This window comes from Ixodes scapularis, unplaced genomic scaffold (assembly GCF_016920785.2).
Source record: "Ixodes scapularis isolate PalLabHiFi unplaced genomic scaffold, ASM1692078v2 PGA_scaffold8__174_contigs__length_109621045, whole genome shotgun sequence".
NCBI lineage: Eukaryota > Metazoa > Arthropoda > Arachnida > Ixodida > Ixodidae > Ixodes > Ixodes scapularis.
The window spans coordinates 44,820,847-44,832,518 of NW_024609883.1; positions in this window are offsets into that span (position 1 = coordinate 44,820,847).

The window sequence follows — 11,672 nt, forward strand, 5'->3', positions numbered from 1 at the left end:
TATTAAGTGATGACGAGGGGGTTTTATAGCCTCACTTTCTTTGCAGTGCGGAGTGAATATAACTTTCACATTTAAATATTCTAAGCTTAAATGGTAAAACAAAATGGCTAGGTGGCGTAAGCTACCTCCCGATCCAAAGGACTCAAGCCGGATTCATCCATCCATCCATGGGCACGCAGCGGCCCAGGCGCCGAGAGCACCGAGAGGATCAGAAACGGCCGCGGCGCGAAGAATGACAGCCATGCTTTCACATTCACAACTCATGAGAAATGCTTAGGTGTACCTCGAGCCTTTTGTTATGGTTGTCCTTGTCGTCACAACAAACATTTGTATCACTCAATTCTCTTTTTTTTATTATCCCCTTCTTTTATCTGTTGAGTGCAGCGGCTTTAATTTTATGTTGCGTATCGCGCATAATCAACTTTGGAATTCAGAATTTATGTGAGCATTTAAGCACTCCCTACATAAATTCAGAATTCAATTATTCCAAATTCTCACGGCAGACTAGGTGGCGCAAGCTACCACCTGATATGAATGGAGTAAAAAATATTAGTTATCCACCCATTCAGAAAGCAGCCATCTGTCTCTAGCCATGGAGTGAACGGAAGCGCCTGAAGAGGAAGCCGAGGCCAACTTCACAACAGCCGCTAGGTGCGCTGACGGTCAAGTGAGCCGCCGGGGCCTGTGGGAGTGACCTCTTTTTACGTTACATAATATTGCCTCGCGCGTCGAGAAAAGAGGCAGTAAAACAAAATAACATAAATTGAAAAAAAAGAGTGCGTTGACAAAAGGTTACGGTGTTTGGCTATCACAGGGACGCCCCAGGTTCGATTCCTGGAACCGGGCGTTTCTTTTTGTTCTTTGAATTTAGCGTTCTCAAAAGTTCGAAATCCTTCTCATCTCCTCGAGTCACGAAAGTTGTACGCGCCGAACGCTCTATGCCGAATGTTCCATAAACCCACGCAGGTTCAAAAGATGTTCCACGTGGCGGCCCGATGTTGGTCTCGCTCCAGCGCTCGATCCGGCTACTACGCCGCCACCGGCGCCTGCGACGCTGTCTGTTCTGTCCTTTCTTTCCTCGGCACAAGTTCGCCGCATTAAACGTTCAGTTTCTTCAGTTCTTCATCGGCTTATTCACCGAGTCATCACTCCGATCTGTGAAAATATTGCTCTATGGGCAACCTGCAATGCTGTTTGGCTTTGCGCTTTCTAGCGACTGAAGCAAGAAACATGGGGTATGCCTTGGAGTGGCGTCTGCATCGTTCAAAAGTGGACTATTACTCTGGTGGTGCCGCTTAGCCTAGCGTGTGAAGCAGGAAATACTGAGTGGGCCAGGAGACCGTGATCGCATAACGTGTCAGTACGACGAAATCTACGGCGCTGGCGAGCCAATCGGAATGTCACAACGTATCACCGGAGTGCGCTTTTACTCCTAAGAAGTATCGAGCTTTTCGCTGCGTCATGCTCCAATATGTGTTCGATATCGAAGCCGTGGGACTTTTCGTTCATCCTTTGCCAAGTTACAACGATACTGGGTGTTGCCGGCCGGCGATGGCACGGCGCTCCATGGACTACCCGCTAAAGAGATAGGGCAGAGCATTCCTGGACGTTACTCGGTCAAGAGCAGATAAGCTTATGAAGTGGGCATATTGGCGATATTGGAGCTCGCTGAGATAAGGAAGGCGTAAAAGATTTCATTGTACTGTTCCACGGAGCACGGAAATTTCTGCGCCGTGGCGGTCACTAGGCTGCTGGAATCAATTCTCCGTTTTATTCTAAAAGGGACCTGCAAGAATACAGAGTAGAAATTTTTCTCACTTTTCACAAGCTTAATGGCGCAAGTGGAATCGAGGTGAACTCGCACGCCACTGACCAAGAGGCTTTTTTGTCACCCCGTAATATTAAGGATAAAAGTGGACGTTATATCTTTCAGTCTCTCCTTCGCCAAACTCTAGAACGGAGTTGTGTAGTGATAAAACCGGGAAGAAACATGATGTTAGCGAGATCAAAATATACAAAAGAAAAAAAAAAGTCTCTATGAGTTGAGCTAAGCCTATTTATCGCAATTTAAGATTGTAAGCGCGTGTAGCGTCCATTGTAGTGAAAATATGTATACTGCCCACTCTGGTCTCCAGTTACTATTGACTTAAAGCCTTAAAAAATAGCCACACATTGAAAATGTCATAGGTCGGTGTAGTCTTGTAACTGAGCAACAAACATTGAGGTCTTATATCTGATAAAGCTAGCAACCCAGCATAGAAAAAATCTATATAACTACCGCAACTCCAGCCGTTTAGTTGTCAACTCTCTCTGCCTTAAAAAGCTTGAATTAAAAAAAATTTCATCTTAGGCGATATAGCATTTCTCGGGTAGCATTTTAGTAGCTGGTCTAACATTTTTTAATTGTGTGCTAGCGGAACTGAATTGGTCTTACGTAGGTTTAATTTATTTGTATTTGTGTTCAAAGTTGTTCAAAATAATTTCCCGATGAAGCAATATTTTGAAGCTTGATCCTGAACGCGAAAAAATGTAATTCCAAGAAAAGGAAAGTTATTTTGAAAGTGAATTTTTTCTCAAGCCATTTAAGATTACTTTCCACGGTTATAATTTTTTGAAAATATATAGCTATTTGTTCTAAGCATCGAATATCATTTCTGATGCAGCGGACGACGCACACTTCCGCCATCTCTTGCTTGTACAGATAAGCAGTTCTTGGTGATGTTCCCGAAGACGATACGTATGCTGCCAATAATCCTCGTTACAATGTTGCCAACTTCGGGCGTTTCAATACAATGTGTTGATGCGTTATCGTTAGAGCCGCCTAACGCGACCTTCAGTCAGTGCGGGCAAGACTTGGCAAGTTATTTTTACACACTTTTTATTTTAATTTAGAGTTACTAGGAGCCATCCCGAGTTTTGTGCTAAATAAGATGAAGGAGTATTATTATTCGTAATGCACGTGTTGCTGAAAAAAAGATACCTATTTCTTCATACAAAAAAAAAGAAGGTATTGGAAAAAAATTCAGAAAGCATCGTTTGTTGTGCGGTATAGCGCCAATAACATGACGTCCGAAAAAAAGCACAAAAAAGTAGAAAGAGCGAAAAAATAAATCAGCAAAGGGGAAGCAGAAAAAAAGAACAAGGAAGAAAGCTGAGAGTTTAATATAGCGCGCACACATGTACGTACACATTGATACACACACAGACTTGGAGATAGGAGAGATATATTGCCCTGGAGCTTGATTAAACCAGAAGGCGTCTTTTACAGAGTCGATTACGATAAGTGCAGATTTACTGTTGGGTGATTTCAGATAAGGTTGGCCAAAGAGTGGCTGGTCGACATTTTTAAATCAACTGATATCTTTATATATAGCATATAAAGATATCAGTTGATTTAAAAATGTCGAATTAAAAATTTAAAAATAAAAATTAAAAAAAAATAAAAAAAAATGTTTAGTGTCTGGTATGAACGAATCCAAACTTCATTTTTGACCAGAAAAAAAAATTGAGGATAGAAAAATCGTACGGGCATGAAGAGGTGGACAGTTGTATTTACGCGCACTGATGGAGGGGGCATGTTTGAAAGTGAATAACTAATACGATAAAAGTAAAAGAATTCTAATAATTTGTATAAACAAACTATGGCTAGAGCTTGCTTGTAATATATAATAATAATAATAATAATAAAAATATTTATTTTTGTTATATTTCTTTTTCTAAAAATTGCCAAACATGCCTGCTGGAACGGCAAATGACACATTTTGATGGCCTTTATCACATGAAATAATTTAATCATTATCATATACGTTTCAGATAGTATTGCACTTATATATGGCTATTATTTAAAACACAATATATAAGGTATCTGAGTGATACGATAGTCGGGATATATTTAGGCAGACATAGGGACAAAATCAAACAACGAAAACTTCCGATGCAAATAATAATAATAACAAAAAAAACACCCTCGATTTTTTCTTAAATTTCGGTACCCTGTCATACATTTTGGCATTCATTTCTATTAAAAACATGTTGCATTATTTGATTGAGAAAGAAGACACAACTCCCCAAAGTAGGGTCCTTTTTCAAAGGCTCCACTTATCAGTGCCGGACGAGAAGTGGCTCTGAGTTCCAGTTTCATGAAAGTAACACACATATTTTACATATTTTTATTCAGATGAGGCCATTGATAAATATAGCAATCGCTCACACAGTAAAAGTGAGCCGAAACTACTGTGTACAAAGAGCTATCATATCACGGACTAGTGATCCGAGGAAAGATCCTGCAGCCATCGGCCACTGGGAACTTTGTTTACTTTATTTTCCTACGACACTATATGCTCCTCTCTCTTCCCCTCTATCGCCATCTCTCTGTTTATTAGATATATCCCTGATTTATATCTCCCCGCAGGGGGCACCTGTGAAAGCAGGTGTTTGGAGAGTGGCGTCTCCACGGACCCCGAGCCATGCGGGTTCGCCCGCCCACGTCTGGCTATGTGTGGCTTTCCCGTGTCCGGGGAAAAGGGCATCCTGGTGGTTGAGTCGATCCCGGGGTAGGTTTGGACCTTTCGGGGCCCCCCGGGTGAGGCAATACACCACTTCGGCCCCCGCTTCCCGTAGACGGGTGTCCTGGCTTGGCCCGACCAGGATGATTCAGCCTAGTTGCCACTTCTACTATCCCCTCCTTTCTTTCATCCTCGTCTTCTCCTTCTTTTCACTCTTCTCATTTCTCTTCTTTCCTTCTTCAACTCCTTTGGCGGCAAGGGCTAACCTTGGGTGGCGACAGACCCCTTGTCCAGAACCACACTCGGTTATAGAGACTGGGCAGCACTAATAGAGTAACGTCTTCAGCCAAGCCATTCTTGTTATGAAGCGCTACCTATTCCCTTGTTGGGCTCGGTGGTGGGCGGTGCACCACAGTTTCCGAAAACCCTCCTTCTTCATATGGGTTCCAAGCTGAAACCTTCCGATCGGGCCCCCAAAAGGGTCCGCACCGATGCATATCTACCACCTTTAGACAAGAACAACACTGACTACGTTACAAAGTTTTTCATTATACATTCTGAAGATGAGACGAAACCGATGTCGAAACTCTCCCCTTTCCTTGTGGCTAAGGTCTTAAAAGACTTGGTAGGGGAAAAGTTTAATGCAAAAAAGACTTTTTCTGGAGACCTTTTGGTAGAAGTATTTGAGAAAAATCAGGCAGCAGCCTTGCTCTGCCTCAACCATATCCTTGACACAAAAGTGAGCGTCTCTGCACACCGTGCCCTAAACACCATTCGTGGTGTTATATCTGAGGACGACCTGATGGAGAGTCAGGAGGAAGAGATTCTTGAAGGCATGCGCAGCCAGGGTGTTGTTGCTGTGAAGCGCATCACCATCCGTAGAGATGACAAAGAACTTCCTACGCGACACCTGGTTCTTAGCTTTGAGCTAAACAGCCTGCCTTCTTCCGTGAAAGCGGAGTACTTGAATTGTTGAGTCCGCCCTTATATACCTAACCCTGTCCGTTGTTTCCGTTGTCAGCGCTTTGGGCACGGCTCGCGGTCCTGCCGTGGCCGTGAGACATGTGCCAGGTGCGGTAGCTCTGAGCACAACGCCGACGACTGTCATGAAGACATGAAATGTGCAAATTGTAAAGGCAAGCACCCTGCATATTCTAGGTCATGTGAACACTTTAAAAGAGAAAAGGAAATCCTGACCCTGAAGGTGAAGGAAAACATCTCCTATCCCGAAGCAAAACGTCGCCTCTTAGGTTTTCAGAGAGGATCTTTTGCCGAGGTGGTGCGCCGGGGACCTGCACCGCTTATGGCGTTTGTGGGAACGCAAGTGTCTTATGGGGACCTTGCACAACCACTAAAGTCCTTTGGTCCCAAACTGAAGGTGCAACTTCCAGGACGTGCTATCTCAGCTGCCCAGACAGGTGCCCTCCCTAACCGTGCGAAAGGCTCGGATGCATCAACCGAGCAGACGGAGGCCCCCCCGTCGCAGAGGAAAGGTACCTCTGGAGCAGTGCACACTGCTCCACCCCGAGATGACAGGGTGGATGCTGGTCAGTCGGGATCCACCCAAGCACAGGGCTCTGCGTTCCCTGCACAGGGTTCTGCACCCCCTGCTTCTCCGTTTCAGTCATCACGAGGTCGGGGACTTGGTCCCTCTGCCCCTGGGGGATCTCGGAAACCGGGGGAGCCGTCAAGGTTACAGGCCTCCAAGGAGGAGCCCCTTTTGGCTCTAGCTGAGCCAATGGACGAGAGTGGGTCAAGGTCCGATGAGGACAGACTCCACTCGAGTTCTGAATCTCTACTTCCGGCCTCCGGTGGCACCACGGGCAGGCCGAATAACACCTCCAAAAAGAAAAATGCTCCGCGTGTAAAGATAGAATTTAAGTCGTAGAAAATCTGCTTACTCTTAACAGTTATTTTTAATTTTATTTGTTATTATAAACTTCACAATGATCCCCAATTTTAGCATGATGCAGTGGAATTGTCGCGGCCTTTTTCATAACATCGATGACATACATTTTTTTCTTGATGAGCTCCGTCCTGTAGCCTTGTGCCTACAGGAGACTTATCTGAGTGACACCCACACAAAAGTGCTACATCGTCATCAGGTTTTCCGAAAGGACCGCATTTCATCAAACCCTTCGGGTGGTGTAGCAGTGGTAGTACAGAGTGGAGTTGCCTGTGCTCCAGTCCCTCTACAGACTCCCCTTGAGGCAGTTGCAGTTCGAATTCTTCTGGACCGCCTCATTACCCTTGTATCACTCTACTTGCCTCCCAACACTCCGCTGCATTTGCAAGAACTTCAGGAACTCGTCGGCCAGCTACCCGAGTCCTTTTTAATTCTTGGCGATTTTAATTCCCACCACCCTTTGTGGGGTAGTCCTCGACAGGACTCTCGTGGTGGAGTCATTGAGCGACTTTTATTATCATCCGGGTTATGTCTTTTAAACCAAAAAGAAGCAACATTTTTTAGTGCCGCCCATAACACTTTTACAGCTATTGATTTGTCCCTGTCATCACCATCGTTACTCCCATGTTTTTCATGGAAGGTTTTAAACAACCCTTTTGGCAGCGATCATTTTCCCATTGTTTTAGAAAGCGTTAAACCGATTCCATTGATTCCTACTCGCCTTCTCAGGTGGAAGTTAGAGAATGCCGATTGATCTATTTTTGAATTAGAGGCTGTGATTGATCCATCTTTGCTTCGTACTATGAGCCCCGACAATGCGACAGTTTATGTCACTGAATGTATAATTAGTGCAGCTTCGAATTCTATTCCTCAAACATCTGGACATCTTCCTAAGAGATGCAAACCGTGGTGTACTAAGGAGTGCACAACCACTCGCAAGGACCAAAATAAAGCCTGGGGAGTTTTTCGTCGGTACCCTACCAATCAAAACCTAATTGCATTCAATAAAAGTAGGGCTAAGGCGAATTGGACACGAAAACAGGCTAAGAAGGTTTCATGGACCAAATATGCCTCTTCTATAAATAGCCTTGTTCCAGCGAAGGAAGTGTGGGACTGCCTGCGAAAAGTCCGAGGCGACTATCAACCTTTCCGAATCCCTCTTTTTCCCTTGCCTGCCGTATCTCTCAAAGATCAGGCAAATGTTCTTGGTATGCACTTCCAACATATATCTAGTTCTTCCCACTTTAGTGTAAAGTTTCAGAAGTTTCAGTCTACTGCTGAAAAGCAATCAATCTCGATGTCAGGATATGACCGGGCAGCTTACAATAGACCGTTCAGTATGTGCGAACTGGAAGTGGCGCTGGGTGTAAAAAAGCAGTCTGCACCAGGCCCAGACAGGATTAATTACGAAATGCTGAGGTCCCCAACATCATTAAGTCATTTGCTTATGTTTTTTAATCATTTATGGAAAGTAGCTGCTTTCCCTCGATGCTGGAAAAGCGCCCACATCATTCCTCTTCTGAAGCCTGGTAAAGACCCCTCTCTTCCAGCGAGTTACCGTCCCATTGCGCTCACTAGTTGTCTTGGGAAGACTTATGAAAGGCTCATCAACCGGCGTCTGGTGTATTTTCTGGAGGAAGAAAATATTTTGGACATTAATCAGCGTGGATTTCGGGAGGGACGATCAGCCACAGACCATTTGGTTCGTTTGGAAACTTTTATCCGTGAGGCATTTGTACATCGGCAGCATTGTGTCTCGGTATTCTTCGACCTGCAAAAGGCCTATGATACCACATGGAGGTATGGAATTCTTCGGGATCTGCACAACTATGGGGTACGAGGCCGCATGCTCCAGTGTATACAAAATGTTTTATGCGAACGGACTTTTCAGGTCCGCTTGGGTTCTACACTGTCCGATGTGTTCCCCCAGGAAAATGGAGTTCCTCAGGGAGGAGTTTTAAGTGTTACTTTGTTTGCTGTAAAAATTAACAGTCTTGCAAGTGTGATTCCACCGTCCGTGTTTTACTCATTGTATGTGGATGATGTGCAGATCTCCGTTTCTTCTTGCAACCTCTCTAGCTGTGAACGACAACTACAACTTACAGTCAATAGGATGAGCAAATAGGCAGATGAAAACGGTTTCACTTTTTCTCCCTAAAAAACTGTCTGCGTTCCCTTTTCGCTCCGCCGGGGATTGTCCCTTGATCCTTCTTTGCATTTAAACTACATTGACATACCTGTTCGCCAGGAACACAAATTTCTGGGCATAATCCTTGACAAGAAGCTCACTTTTGTACCTCATTTGAAGGAATTGAAGCGCAAATGCTTAAAATCATCAAACATTCTCAAGGTGTTGTCCCACAACTCGTGGGGGTCCGACAGGCGCTGCCTCCTGCGACTCTACAATTCCTTAGTTCGGTCTCGCCTCGACTATGGTGCAATTGTGTATGGATCTGCACGTCCATCTACACTAAAGATGCTGGATCCGGTTCATCACCTGGGGCTCCGACTGGCTACAGGTGCTTTTCGCACATCACCTGTGTTGAGTTTATATACAGAAACCTTTCAGATGTCTCTCGAGAAGCGTAGACAGTACCTTAGCCTTTCTTATGCTTGCAGGGTCTATTCTGACCCGCAACATCCATCCTACACTAGCATCCGTACCTGTCGATTCTCTCAACTTTTTGAAAACAAGCCACGTATCGTGCGTCCTATTAACTTCCGCATTCAAAGCCTTTGTGCCTCCCTCCAGTTTCCACTGAATGATGCTGTCATACTAAAGCACAAAGAAAAAGTTTCTCCGTGGGACGAATTGCCGATTTTCTGCGACTGGTCGCTCACAAAGTATGATAAACGGGCTATTTCCCCTCAAGTCCTGCAGCAGGAGTTTCAGTCGTTGCAGGAGACATATAGAGATTATACTGAATTCTATACTGACGGGTCGAAATCTTCATCTTTTGTTGGTTGTGCCGTATATTCTGGTTCCTTTGAGAAAGCTTTACGAATGGATGGTATGGCAAGCATTTTCTCTGCAGAGCTTTATGGTGTCTCTCTAGCCATTGAACATATCATGAGTAACAAAATATTAAAGGCTATCCTTTTTGTCGATTCACAAAGCGTGATACAGGCTGTCTCTTCTAGACTTCCCACAAAGAATCTTCTTGTACTACATATACGGTCCAAAATAAACCGGGCTCTCAAACTCGGACACACCATAATATTCTGCTGGGTGCCCAGTCATGTTGGAATTCCAGGGAATGAGCAAGCAGATAAACTGGCTTCAGGTGCAAAGGACTCGGCAACATCTCTTGGGTTACCCTATCAGGACCTTAGGCCCCTTTGGAAGAAATCACTTTTGAAGGCATGGCAGTCGGAGTGGGACGCGGAGAGTAACAATAAACTTCATGTCATTAAGCCCATTTTGGCTCTGTGGGAGAGCTCATTCCTTAAGGAACGTCGACTGGAGGTTCTATTATGCCGCCTGAGGATTGGCCATTCACGTCTGACTCATCTACATCTTCTTTGTGGCGAAGACGAAAAGCTCTGTGCTCAATGTGGAGAAGTACTGACAGTTTTGCACATTTTATGGCATTGTAGATTTCATCACCAACATCGCCGACAAAGTTTTCCTGAACTTTTTAGAGGTCACCTTCCATTTCATCCTATGGTTTTGCTTGGTGATCATCCTTTAGTGCCACTTAACCGTGTTTTTGACTATCTTAAAAAGACCGGATATATACATCAGCTGTAACTTTTACCATGAAATCTTTAATATCTCTTTCCTAGTATAGCCGTCTTAAGTAATTTTGTCTGGCGCAATATAGCCAAAGTCGCTCTTGCGCCATTAAACCCCAATCATCATCATCACCTGATTTATATCTAGAATAAAAAACATATACAAGCATCTCCTTTCTGCATGATCGTGTTGTGTGGCTAGCAACAGTCATTTCCTTGCGAAGGTCACGATTATGGCGCAATAGTTGACAGAAGGAGCAGACGACACTGGTCGCTAGTTCTGGCAAGACGGCCAATTCTATATTTTTTCGCTTTTCCCCGCTCGCTGTCAAGAATGAGGGGGTTCGCTTCAACCAGCAAAATATGGCCGCCGTTGCCTGTTTACTGAGCAGTCGTGCCTGTCGCCACTCGCTGGCGTCAAGGGCGATCATATCAGGCACAAAGGGACACACCGACAGACTGCAGAACTCCCAAATACTCGAGCCCCGCCTAAATACAATATAGTGTAAACACTGTCACCATGTTAACCTAGGAAATATTAACATGGCGACAGTGTTTACGCTCTAGGTAGAAAACCGCATGCATTGTGGTATGACCCGTATCCTTACACGAGGTGCAAGGTGAGTCCTGAGACCGTGTCTGCTGCCCTAGAGTACTTCACGAAAAACGAGCTGCAATGTTCGCGCCAATGTCTCAACCAGAAGGACGTAATCTCTGTCATGCTCGACGGGGAGAAAACGTTTGTGCCTTCGTATACAGGAAAGGCCTGAGAGGCCTTTCCTGCATACAAAGACGAGTATCCTGGTTCCGGCGTTGGGCTAACGGAATTGTATTCCTTGTGCCCTCAATGGGACAAATGTATTCCACACCAAGAAGTGAGCGTTTGCGTGCGCTGCGCCAATTATTCCCTTTGCATTGCCGCTGTAGAGAATGTTACCGGCTCAACATTCAACACTGGTGAAATGAACTCAGCATTTCTGTACGACGCACTAACAAGTCTGTGTCTTTAGGAGACTGGGATCACTACCCAAAAGGCTAGTCTCTTACACTCGGAAAACTTCACATCCCAGAGGATGAAGAGATTGTGCTTACAACATGGGAGTCCGGCGACCTTGTGAAAAAGACATTGGATCCTGATACTTTCCTAAAAGTCATTCAAGTAGCGGTTGAAAGTTGGATATTTCACAACCATATCCGACAAACGCCAGCTAAAGCGATATACGATAAAAGGCAGTGCATGCAACGCGGGAGTATTGTCTTTCATTTTGACTTTGCTGAAAACTGGACCATCGTGCTTCCTGACAGAGTTTAAGCATATCACTGGAAAAAAAAGTTACGATATTTACAGGTGTAGTGACGACAAGAAAACCTACAAACAGCGTTGCTAACATCAGTGAGGACCTTTGTGACAACGTCGCTCTCACGTGCTTGGCTCTAGAAAAAGTGAACGAGTGGGTTGAAGACAACGTTGCGGTATACTCGCACGTGACGTACATAGGTGACAGGGCCGCCAGTCATTTTAAGAA